Here is a 19,903-nt window from a genome sequence, read left to right on the forward strand (position 1 = left end):
AATATTGATAGTTGATCGCGGATCTGAACCATCGTCCTCCAGAATACGTGTCCAATGACATTCTAAAGTGTTGTCTGCAAAAAGAACAAAGATGCAGAAAGTTTATGGTGGCTTACTGACGTACAATAAACATCTGTTAAAAGGACAATGTAAAGTTCGTAACTACTCGTGTCAACATAAATGCATCCAGTAGTTGTGAAGGCGAGCAGAATGTGCACTGAATACAGTAGTAGCCATCATAGAAACTATTGACATTTAAGTGCTCATTTTCGTAGTTGAAAGCCAACTATCAACTCTGACCGTACGGGAAACCAATGGAGCAAAGTATACCCACTCAATCCATGGAATTTAGTATGCGATTTTATTGGGATAGGTTGTGAATCTGAGATCATGTTGACTGAAACATAATTGATATGCTACCTCGTGAAGATTATTGCTACGGGTTTTTCAGTCGTTTCTAATCCATCGGGAGAGAGCCAGTCACTTGTGCACGTAATTGCCTTATCTACACTCCTGGAAATGGAAAAAAGAACACATTGACACCGGTGTGTCAGACCCACCATACTTGCTCCGGACACTGCGAAAGGGCTGTACAAGCAATGATCACACGCACGGCACAGCGGACACACCAGGAACCGCGGTGTTGGCCGTCGAATGGCGCTAGCTGCGCACCATTTGTGCACCGCCGCCGTCAGTGTCAGCCAGTTAGCCGTGGCATACGGAGCTCCATCGCAGTCTTTAACACTGGTAGTATGCCGCGACAGCGTGGACGTGAACCGTATGTGCAGTTGACGGACTTTGAGCGAGGGCGTATAGTGGGCATGCGGGAGGCCGGGTGGACGTACCGCCGAATTGCTCAACACGTGGGGCGTGAGGTCTCCACAGTACATCTATGTTGTCGCCAGTGGTCGGCGGAATGTGCACGTGCCCGTCGACCTGCGACTGGACCGCAGCAACGCACGGATGCACGCCAAGCCCGTAGGATCCTACGCAGTGCCGTAGGGGACCGCACCGCCACTTCCCAGCAAATTAGGGACACTGTTGCTCCTGGGGTATCGGCGAGGACCATTCGCAATCGTCTCCATGAAGCTGGGCTACGGTCCCGCACACCGTTAGGCCGTCTTCCGCTCACGCCCCAACATCGTGCGGCCCGCCTCCAGTGGTGTCGCGACAGGCGTGAATGGAGGGACGAATGGAGACGTGTCGTCTTCAGCGATGAGAGTCGCTTCTGCCTTGGTGCCAATGATGGTCGTATGCGTGTTTGGCGCCGTGCAGGTGAGCGCCACAATCAGGACTGCATACGACCGAGGCACGCAGGGCCAACACCCGGCATCATGGTGTGGGGAGCGATCTCCTACACTGGCCGTACACCACTGGTGATCGTCGAGGGGACACTGAATAGTGCACGGTACATCCAAACCGTCATCGAACCCATCGTTCTACCATTCCTAGACCGGCAAGGGAACTTGCTGTTCCAACAGGACAATGCACGTCCGCATGTATCCCGTGCCACCCAAAGTGCTCTAGAAGGTGTAAGTCAACTACCCTGGCCAGCAAGATCTCCGGATCTGTCCCCCATTTGAGCATATTTGGGACTGGATGAAGCGTCGTCTCACGCGGTCTGCACGTCCAGCACGAACGCTGGTCCAACTGAGGCGCCAGGTGAAAATGGCATGGCAAGCCGTTCCACAGGACTACATCCAGCATCTCTACGATCGTCTCCATGGGAGAATAGCAGCCTGCATTGCTGCGAAAGGTGGATATACACTGTACTAGTGCCGACATTGTGCATGCTCTGTTGCCTGTGTCTATGTGCCTGTGGTTCTGTCAGTGTGATCATGTGATGTATCTGACCCCAGGAATGTGTCAATAAAGTTTCCCCTTCCTGGGACAATGAATTCACGGTGTTCTTATTTCAATTTCCAGGAGTGTACTTCCACTACCAAGTGACGCAAGTTCTCCCTTCAGGAATATATACAGATGCCGTCCGCATATTATAGTATTTTCGTGGGCGGAAGAATAAGTTTCGAGACGTAGTGTATAAATTATAGCAATTAGGAACTGAACCCTGTGATAGAGCAATATTAAATAATGTCAGGGCAATTATTTTTGGCTTTGAATCTGACTGCAAATTCCTTTTATGTGCTTCCCGACCACGGGGTCCCGGGTTCGATTCCCGGCGGGGTCAGGGATTTTCACCTGCCTCGAGATGACTGGGTGTTTGTGTTGTCCTCATCATTTCATCATCATCCAGGAAAGTGGCGAAATTGGACTGAGCAAAGATTGGATAATTGTACGGGCGCTGATCACCACGCAGTTGAGCGCCCCACAAACCAAACATCATCATCATCATCATCATCCTTTTATGAACTTTGCTGGCATTTCCCTATCCCGTTTTGGGTTCAAAATGGCTGTAAGCACTATGTGACTTAACACCTGAGGTCATCAGTCCCATAGATTACTTAAGCCTAACTAACCTGAGGACATCACACACATCCATGGCCGAGGCAGGATTTGAACCTGCGACGGTAGCAGCAGCGCGGTTTCCGGACTGAAGCGCCTAGAACCGCTCGGCCACAGCTGACGGCTACCGTTTTGGGGATAATTTATTTATCTGCACTCAGTCATGTGCTTGATAAGTATCCAAGAATGCAGCAAATAATACTTCTTCAAAAGCTTTAAGTACGCCAGTAGACAACAGGGTTAAGTTATCTACTGTCGCTTTGCCTTTCCTGCAACCAAACTCAGACTGGTAGAGCGTTCTTGACCAACTGGAACGTTTTTACTAATCTTTCCAGAGTTTTCCGTTCACAAAATGATAGTGCTATTGGTCTAAAAGATTCGGCAATTGAAGGATCTTCATTGGGCTTCAGTATAGGAATAACATGTGTTTTTCCGTCTGTAATCAGCTCATCCTGGCAACGTAGCTGATTCAATATTTGCAATAAGACAGTTGGGGCTTCCACTGAATAGTGTACGCAGTCAACACAAGGACGTTTTTTGGAATCTACGTGCATTTCTGGTTCACCTGGCACACTTCGTGGCGCTGTTTTACCTACAAAGGTTACCAACACGAAATATTATCTGTTATTATAGCTGAACGTAGTTGTTTACAGCGAAAAGCTTTTACTTTCTTCCATACGTCCGTTATACGAGATCTGTTACCAAGCCAAGAACAGTAAGCTATCGTGAAGGCTTCCTTTTAAAAAAAAATACTGATTAATTTCAGCCTTAATGCGTTTGTGCTTCAAGTAATTATGCAACGTGTGATGTTTCCCGCACTCCGCTAATGCTAGACGCCTTCGACCTATTGGTCTTCAACGTCCTCATTCCACTGAACCGTTGGGAGGTGGTTAGTTCTTATGTTTCCTGTATTCTGTGGAATAAAATATATTTCAGCACTATTTATAATATCCAGGAACGAATAATATTTTTTTCTGAAATTTTGTCTTACGTCCACCCAGTGTAATTTTTTTTTTTTTAATATAAGTATATTACTGTCAACTTGCTTTTTCAGATTCGATTTGTTTCTGCGTTGTTGCACTACTAAACTACTAAAATTTTACTGAAAATACTCAGTTTCAGTTCAGTCGAAAAGTGACCCGAGCCCAGGGCACGAATTTTCACGTTACAGTAGTTGTCAAATGAGAGACGCCGCGCGGAGTGGCCGCGTGGTTTGAGGCGCCATGTCACGGATTGCGCGCCCCTCCCGCCGGTAATTCGAGTCCTCCCTCGGGCATGGGTGTGTGTGTTGTTCTTAGCATAAGTTAGTTTAAGTAGTGTGTAAGTCTAAGGACCGATGACCTCAGTTGTGCGATCCCTTAGGAATTCACACACATTTAAAATGAAAAACAAGGCGTCTGTAATGCATTAGCAACAACCGACCATTTTCATAGTGGTAAATCAATTATTGTTACCGATAGACTATTCAGTATTATTCAATTGTTGCCGTCTATATTTCCCAATAGTTCGGTTCCACGTGCGTCATACATTTCATACACCCACAAATGCTGATGTGCGTTATTTCCACGTAGCAAGAATGGAAGTGACAACTGTCTGAAGAGATTATTCCACAAAGATGTGCTTATTCTTCGACAAGGAGGTTTATATATCGACGAAATACAATTGACCTATTCTTGTTTTCACTACCGCAGCAATTCGCTCGACGAGACCTGGAGGAAGTCTTCATGAAAGCGAATCTGTTAGTGGCGAGCTCTCCTCTTCCATCTTCTAGATCGTTTCTTAAAATCTCATATTATCAAAAGCAAATATTTAGCAGTATTTACATAAGTGTGTTCATATATCGATGCCGGCCGGAGTGGCCCATCGGTTCTAGGCGCTACAGTCTGGAACCGCGCGACCGCTACGGTCGCAGGTTCCAATCCTGCCTCGGGTATGGATGTGTGTGGTGTCGTTAGGTTAGTTAGGTTTAAGTAGTACTAAGTTCTAGGGGACTGATGACCTCAGACGTTAAGTCTCATAGTGCTCAGGGCAATTTGAACCATATATTGATACATGTGTTGCAGATGTATACGTGACATATCTATATAAACTGGCATGTTAGAGGTTCTAAATGTTAACAAAAGACTGCAGTGTGAACAGGGTGCTGAAGCTATTAATGCGCCTGCAATGTGTCGTAGTATTAAGGACAGGGAGAAGGAAATTTCTATATTGTATTCGGATGCAAAATAATTAAAATATATAACTTCGAGAGTTGTTTCAAGCGGATAAAATAACAAAACAAGACGATATGTACCTATTAACTAAATAAAAATGATAGCAGTAAGAAGGAAAGGTAAAAAGTTGTAAAAGTTGTTTGCAACAGCAGCGAAATGACATGGTGTAAAAAATTTATACAATTACACGATATGTAATGAAACGATGGACAGTTTATAACCTTGTATCATAGATGACAGGTGGTCTAACGTAAAAATATGCTACCAGCTGTTAAAACGACGTCACATGATGAATCGAGTAATAGTATGTATGACAGAGTACCTCATAAAATATCTAAATTTATAGAAGTTGTGAACAGTAGCAGTTTGGTGCAGCAATGAAGTGACAGGGTGCGACATTTATATACACATCAAAAGAAGTTATGCAGCACTCCAGTTCCCAGAACTCCCGAAGATAGACGCTGACTGTGGATATTGTATCACAGACACAGTTCCTTTGAATGTTCAAAGATGTCACTAAACCCGCCCAAAGATGTAAACAACCATCCATGAGCAGCGCCTATTAGACGGAGAGGGTCCGACAGCCGATCAGTTCCAGTCATTCCACCAGGAAGGAGGTATATGGCTCGTGTTGTCTGCAGTTCAACCATGCCCACACGGCCGTTCGATCGCGTCTGCGTTGTTACTTTGTGCCAGGAAGGGCTCTCAACAAGGGAAGTGTCCAGGCGTCTCAGAGTGAACCAAAGCGATGTTGTTCGGACATGCAGGAGACGCAGAGAGACAGGAACTGTCGATGACATGCCTCGCTCAGGCCGCTCAAGGGCTACTACTGCAGTGGATGACCGCTACCTACGGATTATGGCTCAGAGGAACCCTGACAGCAACGCCACCATGTCGAATAATGATTTGTGCATCCACAGGACGTCGTGTTATGACTCAAACTGTGTGCAATAGGCTGCATGATGCGCAACTTCACTCACGACGTCCATATGAGGTCTAACTTTACAACCACGACACCATGCAGTGCGGTACAGATTGGCCCAACAACACGCAGAATGGACCGCTCAGGATTGGCATCACGTTCTCTTCACCGATGAGTGTCGCATATGCCTTCAACCAGACAATCGTCGGAGATGTGTTAGGAGGCAACGCGGTCAGGCTGAATGCCTTAGACACACTGTCCAGCGAGTGCAGCAATGTGGAGGTTCCCTGCTTTTCGGCGTGTCATTATGTGGGGCCGACGTACGTCGGTGATGGTCATGGAAGGCGCCGTAACGGTTGTACTATATGTGAATGCCATCCTCCTACCGATAATGCAACCATATCGGCAGCATATTGGCGAGGCATTCGTCTTCATGGTCGACAATTCGCGTCCTCATTGTGCACATCTTGTGAATGACTTCCTTCAGAATAACGACTGGAGTGGCCAACTTGTTCTCCAGACATGAAACCTATCGAAAATTGAAACATCCCCTTAGAAAAATTTATAAATGACAGTGCTGGAAAACCTCTACGTTATTTGCTTTTCAAACAGCTGAGCAGAACTCAACGTACTCAGACATTTCTCTCTGTACTTATTCTGATCAACACTAAACTGACACACAATATTTTTTTTAGCGCAACGCAATCTGACTTTCAATAATCCCTACAAAAGAATGGCCCTGACTAACAATAACCTACACCTTTCATGAATCACTTACTTCACAAAAATCTTCGTTACTCAAACTACTGCAATACAGCGTGCGCCAATACTGCCAGCTAAATAAAAGATTCTAACTACTGAAGGCACTAACCACTGATAGGCATAGTTAGCAAATGAAAGATTTTGATGGAGAACAAACAATGCATTTACCTTAATAGTGTTCAAAAGTCATAATATATATATCAGTTCATAACATCCAGTCTTACAAATTTCCTTTTTCTGATGGACTCACGTCCAGATCGTCCGCTCTCAAAACTGCCGCCTCTCTCCCCACATCCACCACCGCTGGCGGCTCACCTCCAACTGCGCAACGCTATGCGCTGTTCACATCCAGCTGCCCAACACTACAATAGAGAATATTCCAACAAAGCAAACCAGCCACAGACTGCACACAGCACAGATAGTGATTTTCATACAGAGCGCTACGTGGCGTTACTAACATAAAAACCTAAACAGCCTACTTACAAAATGCCTAGGATAGATTGAAAAGGGCTGTTTATGGGCGACATTACCCACCAACCACTCTAAGGGATCTACGCCGAATCGCCGTTGAGGAGTGGAACAATGTGGGCCAACAGCGCCTTGATGAATATGTGGATAGTATGCCACGACGAACACAGACATGCACCAATGCAAGAGGACGTGCTACTGGGTATTAAAGGTAACAGTATGTACAGCAATGTGTACCACCGCCTCCGAAGATCTCGCTGTATGGTGGTACAACATGCAATGTGTGAATTTCATGAGCAATAAAGAGGGCAGAAATGATGTTTATGTTGATCTCTATTCCCATTTTCTGTACAGGTTCCGGTACTCTCAGAACTTATTTTATTGGGTGTATAACGATCAATACAGAGTGTCCGGAAATTCCTCTTTACAAACTCATAGGTTTTGTAGAGAGGAGTTAGTACAGAATATTTTAAATAGGCATCCATGTCCGGAAACATACCGTTTCCATACTACGGGCGTTTGAAAACATGTTTGCTAGGTAGGTATGCAACAGGGTAGTGATGTGGTTATCCACAATGTCCGACTCCATCGCATACCCTTTTCGCCACAGTTACGCAACGGCTTCGAGAAAGGGCTCCCTTCACCGTAAGCAAGCGTGCCTGCAGTGCTCCAAGGAATAGTTACACACCCGAACTGGAAAGAGCCGTGCTGCACCACGTTTCCTTTTTGTTTCTACGGTTATTAATGAGTGGAGCTGTAAGGCAAATAATGTGCTTGCGTCATGCCTAATGAATTACTTGCAAAAGTCGTCGTGTTGCCAACATGTTTTCAGAATGGTTGTAGCACGGAAACGGTACATTTCCGAACATACGTTCCAATTCGCAATATTACCTGAAGTCCCTTCTCTACGCCCTAACAGTTTGTAAGGAATTGCCGAATACCCTGTATACTATCAAACTATGGTCTGGTTACAATCTACGAGTAGTATCATGGCCTGAGGTCGTCCAACGTAAAATGTTCCTTCGGTGGCTAAAAAAGCTAGGGGATATCAGCATAGTCCAGTCAGCTTAAAATGGTTAAATGTTAACACATGCGTGATGTTACTAGGTATTAAAATGTAAAGGTAGGTTATTCAGCTGATAAAAACATATTCAAAATCTTCATAACCATGTTCCATATTAACATGTTTTGGTTGCTATTATCAAACCCTAGTTAAATTTAAAGTACTTATAACCTAAAAAGGTCCGCAGCTCGTGGTCTTGCGGTAGAGTTCTCGCTTCCCGCGCACGGGGCCCCGGGTTCGATTCCCGGCGTGTATAGGGATTTTTCCTGCCTCGAGTTGACTGGTGACTGGATATGTTTTCATTATCACCATTCATCCCCATTACGGTCGGAGGAAGACAATGGCAAACCACCTCCGCTAGGACCTTGCCTAGTACGGCAGTGCGGGTCCCCCGCATCGTCCCCTACGCTCCTCGGAGTATGGGACCTCATCGTCATCCTCAACCTAAAAAGTTACAAAAACTAAGAAAGACATATGGCATAGCGGACCTGAAAAACCAGGCTAAGCGACAAGACGAATCTTAACCAGTGGATTTGGTTCAGACAGCAATAACAATCTAGGTTTATAATCACCTCTCCATCCATCCTATTTCCACTTTAGTATATTTGGTGCACTTGGCTCTTACATTTTGTAATTTATATTACAGTCACAGGAACTGGTGCATAAGTGAGGGGAATCTCTTTATTAAGTGCCACTTTTATTTATTGATATCAAATATCCGGGTTTTGCGTTATCAACCTGTCCCTCACGAACGTGTCCAAAGCTGTAAAAACACAAACTTTCAATAAAAGCACATTGAGTTTGGAGTCTACTGGGATACGTAGCTCACCATCGCATTGTTCACATTCCCTCATCGGTCAGTCTAAATAGGCATAATGAATAATGCAAAGTGGTTAGTCTCGTAATTGAATTATAGCTATTTTTCAGGTCTCAGAGCATTGTAAATGTTGTCGAATGATGTTAGGCCATTACTTTTTTCCCATTTAATGCAATATAATCGTGTATACTTTGAATACTGCACGCACACAGGTATAGAATGTAGTGCCGAATAAATGGAGTATTCCGAAAATAGTCACTTGTATGGTAATTCACCCGCATTCCAATCACAACCATCTATTCTTGTATTTGCTTATGCAGCTAGATTGCAGAGCAACTGTGCAGAGGCCGACTGGTTAGTGAAAAGCTACTGTTTTGTGTAGCGACTTAACAAGAACGCGCCTGACAGTTAGTTCTTCATGAGAACTTACGGTTATGATTTTACTTTCCCAAATATGACTGTCGAAACCGTACGCATTTTCCTTATCAGTCGATGTTCTTTTTCGTTGGCGTATTTTATATTTCACACAGTTGCATGTCCTGTTTTTTTTACTGAACAGTGTTAGCAAAGAGAACTTGGGACGCATCACAGTAGTATATACTCAGGTATAACGAATGCTGCTCCAGCACGATGCACTTTTAAAGTATTTTCTGAAACACGTTGAATACCACACGAGAGCGACGTTACTGCAGCCGGTTTCGTCGGCATTCTAGAGCTCTGTCTGTATTGTTTACAACCCTCGTCATTTAATTTTGTATTATTCCAACAGACATCCGTATCACAGAAACAAATCGTGTTTCTTCGGAAAGGAAATATTCATGCGCGCATTGAAAAATTATCGTACTGAAGTAATTACACTTATAATTGTTGGTTCTACTGGTAGGTCGACAGCATTTAGAATGCTACTGCAGAGTTGCACCAAACGCATTTGCGAATGCCACATTTTATTTCTAACAGACTGACGGAAAAAAATATCGCAACAGCAACAAGGAGTTGTGCGACATAAACGAAATTTGGTATGCGTGTCTCTATATCTGAGAGGTGATGTCTATTCAAATTTCACCCACACTGCATAAGTGGGGCCTGTTAGCGTCACTATGAATGTCGCGGAATCCCCACCGCACACCCTTTTTACTTTATATCCATTTTATATGGCATTATATTTTAATTAACTTTATATTGCTTATTGTTGCAAGCACGACAGATAAAATACGATTCTCACTATTAGTTTCTGCAGTTGAAAATATTTAAACTTTATGCACTTTGACCTATTATGTGGGGATACGCACAACACTGAAATATTTACTGCTGTGGACGTACGGTCTTTAATTTGCAATCTATTTTTATACAACACTGATCTGTCTTGTTAGACATGGAACATGGTATCATTATTGTAACTAATTATGGAATAAAAAAACGGCCTTCGCTACTTTCATCTCTTGAATGCACTGAAAATTACTCTTATTACCTGTACGGAAGTTACAGTATGTTATGTTCGCTAAACGTAAAAGCTGCAGTGTATTTTATTTTATGTATGAACACTATTAACTGCCACGACTAAAATGAGAGCACGAAGCTAAAAAAATGAAATTTGATTTTTATGTTATTAGCCAGAACAGGTTTTGCACAGAAGTCTTTGATCACACACAAGTAAAACTTTATCACTGGGGATGGATTATTTACGTAACTGATAACATAATAGCAGCTGCCCATGTCAATCTGAAAATGACATAATAAAATCCACAATTTCCCTTTGAAGTCTCCAGGAAACAAAGAGATAATTTTACTGTACCGTTACATGCCCGCTATATTGCGGGAAAACTGCTTTCATTCAATTTAATTTGAATTTGCCGCGGCAGCGGTTCCCACGATCGCTGCACGGCTCTGCGTCATGAAAAATTCCTAATATGCTGAAAACGGCTAGGAATGTGGAACGAAATCTTGGGCAAGCTAGCAATAAATTATTACACGTAATAATTTTAACAATTTCTATATTCAAAAAATCAATATCAATTGGAAGTACGCACATTTAACAAATATCAGCCTCCAATGGCGTCTTTCTCGATCAAAGGACAAACGAAGGCTACCTAAGCATTCAAGCGAGCGTCACAGGCTCTCACAACTTTAACGGCTACAAGAAGACAGAGAGAGTAATGTTTTAACCTCCACTATTTATAGGCAATTGACGATGCATCTTTGTAATTATTTTTAAGTATCATTGTCTGCTTCGGCAGATACATTCGCCGACCACAGACGTTATTTGTGAAATATGGATACATAAATATTGCACAAACATAAGAATGAAAAATTGTTATTTCCTTTCATACATAATCTACAACCATTCATACAGTAATGAAATAATAATACACATAAATGTTTATTTTTTATGTATTATAACGATTTTGTAGATGTCTTGCCAGGAGACGTCACATGAGGATGCGAATCAGGTTTGATTTAAATACACACTGTAACGGTCCTGATCGTTAGTTACCTCCGATATTGGATACAAGAAATTGATATTATTCAAGAATTCCTTTAAGGCGACAAAGACGTCATTATCAACATCTAACTGACTTTGAACGAGGTCGTGTAATAGGGCTACAAGAAGCTAGATACGCCTTCTGCAATACTGCAGAAAGGCTTAACAGAGATGTAGTCACTACACGTGATTGCTGGCAGTGGTGGTTAGGGTGGTCACAAGAAGATCGGGCTCCGGACGGTCACATGCACTACCGAGAGGGAAGATCATCGTGTAAGGCATGTGGCTCTGGCGCACTCGGCTGCATCTTCAGCAGCAATTCGAGCATCATTTGTCACCACGGTGACACAACGAACTGTTACAAATCGGCTGCCTCAAGGACAGCTCTGAGCCAGACGTTCTGTAGCGTGCACTCCACTGACCCCAAACCACCCATTTGCTACTTCATTGGTGTCAAGCGAGAGCTCACTGGAGTATAGGGTGGAGGTCTAGTGTCGGCAACTTTCCTTGGCCTCCTCGATCACCAGATCTGTCTCCAGTCGAGCACATTTGGGATGTCATCGGACAACAACTCCAGCGTCATCCACAGCCAGCATTAACTGTTCCTGTATTGGCCGACCAAGTATAGCAGGGATGGAACTCCACCCCAAAAACTGACATCCGGCACCCGCTCAGCACAATGTATGCCCGTTAACATGTTTGCATTCAACATTCTAACGGTTAAATCGGTTACTCATATACCAGCATTTCACAGTTACAATGGCCAATCTCGCGATTACATTAACCTGTGATCTTGCAATATTAATCACTTTAATATGTTACCTAGAAAAATGCATTTTCGAACTTTCGCTACTCTACATTAATAATTTTTTTGTGTTGCGATTTATTTTTCCGTCAGCGTACTAATATTGTCACATCACTACATTTAAAAATAATGGCCTTTTCCGAAGAAATACCATTCGTTATTGCGACGTTTTTTGGGTGATAACGAAAACAAAATGACAAGGCTCAAACGCAGGACGATAATTACTTGAACTCTGCTATTACACTCGGTTGCGCTAACGTAGCTGACCGAAGACTGCCGCTCTCGTATGGTGTCCGCAAATCGTGGTCCATTGGCTAGCGTTGCTGCCTCTGGATCACGGGGTCCTGGGTTCGATTTCCGGCCGATTGGGGTATTTTCTCCGCTCGGGGACTGGGTGTTTGCGTTGTACGCATCATTTCATCATTACTCCTGAAAGTGACGTGACTGGACTGTGTAAAGATTAGGAATTTGTACGGGCGCTGATAACCGCGCAGTTGAAAGCCCCACAAGCTAAATATCATCATCATCATCATCTCATATGGTGTTCAACAGCCACGTAAAACTCTGAATCTTCTCTTCATGAAAATGCTTAAAAAGCGACTCTTACTAGATCAGTGTATGTTACAAGTATGTTTTAAAATCGTGCGAAATACGAGCAAAGTTGTTGCCCAGATTAACGTTCATTGTCCGACCGAAAACTTCCGGGACTGAGTTTGCTCTTGGTGTACAAGCGACAGCAGCACGTAACTAAGGTTGCAGTTTGAACTGACAACAGTAAACAATAGATGTGCGTTCAACCAGTCAATAGTGGGTATACAACAGATTTGCGTCCGATGAGTCAACTGTGAAAGAGGCAGTGATAAGTAGTGGACGTGTGACTGTACTGAGTCAACATCGCTGTGTCATATATCGCAAGAGTGCCACATCCCTAAATCAAGAGTTCAAGGCGTTCTCCAGAAAATTTTGAAGAACGAAAAGTATGTGCAAAGTTTGGCTCAAATGGTTCAAATGGCTCTGAGCACTATGGGAGGTCATCAGTCCCCTAGAACTTAGAACTACTTAAACCTAACTAACCTATGGACATCACACACATCCATGCCCGAAGCAGGATTCGAACCTGCGACAGTAGCGGTCGCGCGGTTCCAGACTGAAGCGCCTAGAACCGCTCGGCCACAGCGGCCGGCCCAAAGTTTGGTCCTCACTCATTGACTTCACAGCAAAAATAACTATGCGGTCAAGCCAGGTGCGTTTTATTTGAAATGCAAAATGCGGACAGTTATTACTGCCGACGAGACTTTGTGTTATCGATATGAACCTAGCACAGAAGACAAAGTGCAGCAACTCACACGAAGTGTCAACGCTTGGACATTATAAACGACATTCAAAGCAGTGTGACAAGAGAGTAGAAAAACATTACAAATAAGGACTTTCTTGACAGTTTCATTTGGCTGTATGAACGTTATATGCCTTGCACTAAGGTAGGGGGAGACTCCGAACACCTAGAGGATTAAACCAACCGTATTAACTATTCTCTGTTTTTTGTAAATAAAATCTCGAACGTATTGGGACAGACGGAATATGCTTCCCTTGTCTGTCTGGCTAGAACCGGGGTACCGCAGCAATACACGGTCTGACAAGGGGACCGCGCCTACACGTCATCCTCGATTTCGTCCAAATATACGGTATATGCAGGGCGTAGCCAGAAATGAACGTGGACTTAGAAAAAATACATCACTTTTGGCCCGTATTGGGCGAGGCATGAGCCATATACCCTGATGTCACAGAAAGTTTTGGTATAGCGATATGCACATATTGTATACAGATGGAGGTATTCTCCCGTAAACAACGTACAAGAGGGCGGTACATTGGCGGAGCTGTCATTTTTACTCAGGCGATTCATGCGAAAAGATGTCGGACATGATTATGTCCGCACGACGGTAATTAACAGACTTCGAACAAGAAATGGCAGCTGGAGCTAGACGCATGACACGTTGTTGTTGTTGTGGTCTTCAGTCCTGAGACTGGTTTGATGCAGTTCTCGATGCTACTCTATCCTGTGCATGCTTCTTCATCTCCCAGTACCTACTGCGACCCACATCCTTCTGAATCTGCTTACTGTATTCATCTCTTGGTCTCCCTCTACGATTTTTAACCTGCACGCTGCCCTCCAATACTAAATTCGTGATCCCTTGATGCCTCAGAACATGTCCTACCAACTGATCCCTGCTTCTAGTCAACTTGTGCCACAAACTCCTCTTCTCCCTAATTCTATTCAATACCTCCTCATTAATTATATGATCTACCCATCTAATCTTCAGCATTCTTCTGCAGTACCACAGTTCGAAAGTTTCTATTCTCTTCTTGTCCAAACTATTGATCGTCCATGTTTCTCTTCCATACAAGGCTACACTCCATACAGATACTTTCAGAAACGACTTCCTGACACTTAAATCTATACTGGATGTTAACAAATTTCTCTTCTTCAGTAACGCTTTCCTTGCCATTGCCAGTCTACATTTTATATCCTCTCTACTTCGACCATCATCAGTTATTTTGCTCCCCAAATAGCAAAACTCATTTACTACTTTAAGTGTCTCATTTCCTAATCTAATTCCTTCAGCATCACCTGATTTAATTAGACTACATTCCATTATCCTCGTTTTGCTTTTGTTGATGTTCATCTTATACGCTCCTTTCAAGACACTGTCCATTCCGTTCAACTGCTCTTCCAAGTCCTTTGCTGTCTCTGACATAATTACAATGTCATCGGCGAACCTCAAAGCTTTTATTTCTTCTCCATAGATTTTAATACCTACTCCGAATTTGTCTTTTGTTTCCTTTACTGCTTGCTCAATATACAGATTGAATAACATCGGGAAGAGGCTACAGCCCTGTCTCACTCCCTTCCGAACCACTGCTTCCCTTTCATGTCCCTCGACTCTTATAACTGCCATCTGGTTTCTGTACAAATTGTAAATAGCCTTTCGCTCACTGTATTTTAGCCCCGCCACCTTCAGAATTTGAAAGAGAGTATTCCAGTCAACATTGTCAAAAGCTTTCTCTAAGTCTACAAATGCTAGAAACGAAGGTTTACCTTTACTTAATCTATCTTCTAAAATAAGTCGTGGGGTCAGTATTGCCTCACGTGTTCCCATATTTATACTGAATACAAACTGATCTTCCCCGAGGTCTGCTTCTACCACTTTTTCCATTCGTCTGTAAAGAATTCGCGTTATTATTTTGCAGCTGTGGCTTATTAAACTGAGAGTTCGGTAATTTTCACATCTGTCAACCCCTTCTTTCTTTGGGATTGGGATTATTATATTCTTCTTGAAGTCTGAAGGAATTTCGCCAGTCTCATACACCTCGCTCACCAGATGGTAGAGTTTTGCCAGGACTGGCTCTCCCAAGGCTGTTAGTAGTTCTAATGGAATGTTGTCTACTGCCGGGGCCTTGTTTCGACTCAGGTCTTTCAGTGCTCTCTCAAATTCGTCACCCAGTATCATATCTCCCATTTCATATTCATCTACATCCTCTTCCATTTCCATAATATTGTCCTCAAGTGCATCGCCCTTGAATAGACCCTCTATATACTCCTTCCCACTTTCTGCTTTCCCTTCTTTGCTTAGAATTGGGTTTCCATCTGAGCTTTTGATATTCATACAAGAGGTTCTCTTTCCTACAAAGGTCTCTTCATTTTCCTGTAGGCAGCATCTATCTCACCCGTAGTGAGATTAGCCTCTACGTTCTTACATTTGTCCTCTAGCCATCCCTGCTTAGCCATTTTGCACCTCCCGTTCATCTCATTTTTGAGATGTTTGTATTCCTCATTTACTGCATTTTTATATTTTCTCCTTTCATCAATTAAATTCCATACTTCTTCTGTTACCCAAGGATTTCTACTAGCCCTCGTCTTTTTACCTACTTGATCCTCTGCTGCCTTCACTACTTCACCCCTCAAATCTACCCATTCTTCTTCTACTGTATTTCTTACACCATTTCTGTCAATTGTTCCCTTATGCTCTCCCTGAAACTCTGTAAACCTCTGGTTTAGTCAGTTTATCCAAGTCCCATCTCCTTACATTCCCACGTATTTGCAGTTTCTTCAATTTTAATCTACAGTTCATAACCAATAGATTGTGGTCAGAGTGCACATCTCTGTCTTACCATTATACACTCCTGGAAATGGAAAAAAGAACACATTGACACCGGTGTGTCAGACCCACCATACTTGCTCCGGACACAGCGAGAGGGCTGTACAAGCAATGATCACACGCACGACACAGCGGACACACCAGGAACCGCGGTGTTGGCCGTCGAATGGCGCTAGCTGCGCACCATTTGTGCACCGCCGCCGTCAGTGTCAGCCAGTTTGCCGTGGCATACGGAGCTCCATCGCAGTCTTTAAGACTGGTAGCATGCCGCGACAGCGTGGACGTGAACCGTATGTGCAGTTGACGGACTTTGAGCGAGGGCGTATAGTGGGCATGCGGGAGGCCGGGTGGACGTACCGCCGAATTGCTCAACATGTGGGGCGTGAGGTCTCCACAGTACATCGATGTTGTCGCCAGTGGTCGGCGGAAGGTGCACGTGCCCGTCGACCTGGGACCGGACCGCAGCGACGCACGGATGCACGCCAAGACCGTAGGATCCTACGCAGTGCCGTAGGGGAACGCACCGCCACTTCCCAGCAAATTAGGGACACTGTTGCTCCTGGGGTATCGGCGAGGACCATTCGCAACCGTCTCCATGAAGCTGGGCTACGGTCCCGCACACCGTTTGGCCGTCTTCCGCTCACGCCCCAACATCGTGCAGCCCGCCTCCAGTGGTGTCGCGACAGGCGTGAATGGAGGGACGAATGGAGACGTGTCGTCTTCAGCGATGAGAGTCGCTTCTGCCTTGGTGCCAATGATGGTCGTATGCGTGTTTGGCTCCGTGCAGGTGAGCGCCACAATCAGGACTGCATACGACCGAGGCACACAGGGCCAACACCCGGCATCATGGTCTGGGGAGCGATCTCCTACACTGGCCGTACACCACTGGTGATCGTCGAGGGGACACTGAATAGTGCCCGGTACATCCAAACCGTCATCGAACCCATCGTTCTACCATTCCTAGACCGGCAAGGGAACTTTCTGTTCCAACAGGACAATGCACGTCCGCATGTATCCCGTGCCACCCAACGTGCTCTAGAAGGTGTAAGTCAACTACCCTGGCCAGCAAGATCTCCGGATCTGTCCCCCATTGAGCATGTTTGGGACTGGATGAAGCGTCGTCTCACGCGGTCTGCACGTCCAGCACGAACGCTGGTCCAACTGAGGCGCCAGGTGGAAATGGCATGGCAAGCCGTTCCACAGGACTACATTCAGCATCTCTACGATCGTCTCCATGGGAGAATAGCAGCCTGCATTGCTGCGAAAGGTGGATATACACTGTACTAGTGCCGACATTGTGCATGCTCTGTTGCCTGTCTATGTGCCTGTGGTTCTGTCAGTGTGATCATGTGATGTATCTGACCCTAGGAATGTGTCAATAAAGTTTCCCCTTCCTGGGACAATGAATTCACGGTGTTCTTATTTCAATTTCCAGGAGTGTATAATCTATCTGATACCTTCTAGTATCTCCAAATAATTTCCATGTATACAACCTTCTTTCATGATTTTTGAACCAAGTGTTAGCTATGATTAAGTCAGTCTCTGTGCAGAATTCTACCAGGCGGCTTCCTCTTTCATTTCTTCCCCCCAATCCATATTCATCTACTACGTTTCCTTCTCTCCCTTTTCCTACTATCGAATTCCAGTCACCCTTGACTATTAAATTTTCACCCTTTCTTTTATCTCATCATACATTTTATCGATTTCTTCGTCATCTGCAGAGCTAGTTGGCATATAAACTTGTACTACTGCAGTAGGCGTGGGCTTCGTGTCTATCTTGACCACAATAATGCGTTCACTATGCTGTTTGTAGTAGCTTACCCGCATTCCTATTTTTTTATTCATTATTAAATCTACTCCTGCATTACCGCTATTTGATTTTGTATTTGTAATCCTGTATTCACCAGACCAAAAGTCTTGCTCTTCCGGCCACCGAACTTCACTAATTCCCACTATATCTAAGTTTAACCTATCCGTTTTCCTTTTCAAATTTTCTAACCTACCTGCCCGATTAAGGGATCTGACATTCCACGCTCCGATCCGTAGAACGCCAGTTTTCTTTCTCTTCTTAAGGACGTCCTCTTGAGTAGTCCCCGCCCGGAGATCCGAATGAGGGACTATTTTACCTCCGGAATATTTTACCCAATAGGACGCCATCATCATTTAACCACACAGTAAAGCTGCATGCCATCGGGAAAAATTACGGCTGTTGTTTCCACTTGCTTTCTGCGGTTCGCAGTACCAGCACAGCAAGGCCGTTTTGGTTAGTGTTACAAGGCCAGATCAGTCAATCATCCAGACTGATTCCCCTGCAACTACTGAAAAGGCTGCTGCCCCTCTTCAGGAACCACACGTTTGTCTGGCCTCTCAACAGATACCCATCCGTTGTGGTGGCACCTATGGTACGGCTATCTGTATCGCTGAGGCACGCAAGCCTCCCCACCGACGGCAAGTTCCATGGTTCATGGGGGGGGGGGGGGAGGGGGGGGGGACGGACACACATTCCATTTCTGAAATCGTTAGGATAGGAAATTCAGTATTCCTAGATCCACAATGTCAAGAGTGTGCCGAGAATACCAAATTTCAGGCATTACCTTCCACCACGGATGATACAGTGGCCAACGGCCTTTCTTTTAATGAAGGGAAGCAACAGCGTTTGCGTAGATTTGTCAATGTTAAGAGTCAAGGTACACTACCGGAAATAACCGCAGTAATCAATGAGGGACGTACAAAAAACGTATCCGTTAGCATAGCGCGGCGAAATTTGGCTGGAAAACCGTGGCCTGATCAGATGAATCGAGATTTCATTTGGTAGGAGCTGATGGTAGGGCTCGAGTGTGGCGCAAACCTCGCGAAGCCGTGGACGCAAATTGTCAAGAAGCCACTGTGCAAGCTGGTGGCGGCTCCATAATGATGTGGGCTGTGTTTATACGTAATGGACTGGACCCTCCGGTCCAACTGAACTGTCATTGACTGGAAATGGTTATGATCGGCTACTTGCAGACAATGTTCAGCCGTTCATGGACTTCCTGTTCCCAAACAATCATGGAATTTTTATGAGTGATAATGCACCATGTCACTGGTCGATAATTGTTAGTGATTGGTTTGAAGAACATTCTGAACAACTCGAGTGAGTGATTATACCACACGGATGCCATCGAACATTTACGGGACATAATCGAGAGGTGAATTCGTGCACAAAATACTGCACCGTCAACACATTCGCATTTACGGATGCCTGTAGAGACATCTTGGCTCATTATTTCTGCAGGGGACTTCCAACTTGTTGAGTCCATTCCACGTCGAGTTGCTGCACTACACTGGGTAAAAGGAGGTCCGTTACTATTTTAGGAGGTATACCATGACTTTTGTCACCCCCGTCTATGTTGACGTGATTTCCAGGCAGCGGTTGGCGCAGCGGAAAGAGTATTCGCAGATCGTAGGGTCGAGTGTCTATAGGAATACTTTTTTATTTTCAAGTTTTACGTCATTTATTGTGCAAATAAACCGAAATGTACTGTATTTATTAATACTTTCCTAAATTAAATGAAAATGAAAGGCAATGGTAAGTTATGGATGGCAAATAAATTTCCAGGAAGGGATTGTAACTCATAGGTGAGAACTTTTTAAATGAAATTAGATGCTTTTACTCTTCTGCAGCTTATGATTTACACTTTCTGGGATGATATTAATTGTGAAAACATGGGAAGCAGTAATTTTCTCGGCATCTTGCAATGTTTTAAAGGGCCCGTTTCAT

The sequence above is a fragment of the Schistocerca piceifrons genome, chromosome 8 (genome assembly GCF_021461385.2).
Source record: "Schistocerca piceifrons isolate TAMUIC-IGC-003096 chromosome 8, iqSchPice1.1, whole genome shotgun sequence".
Lineage (NCBI taxonomy): Eukaryota > Metazoa > Arthropoda > Insecta > Orthoptera > Acrididae > Schistocerca > Schistocerca piceifrons.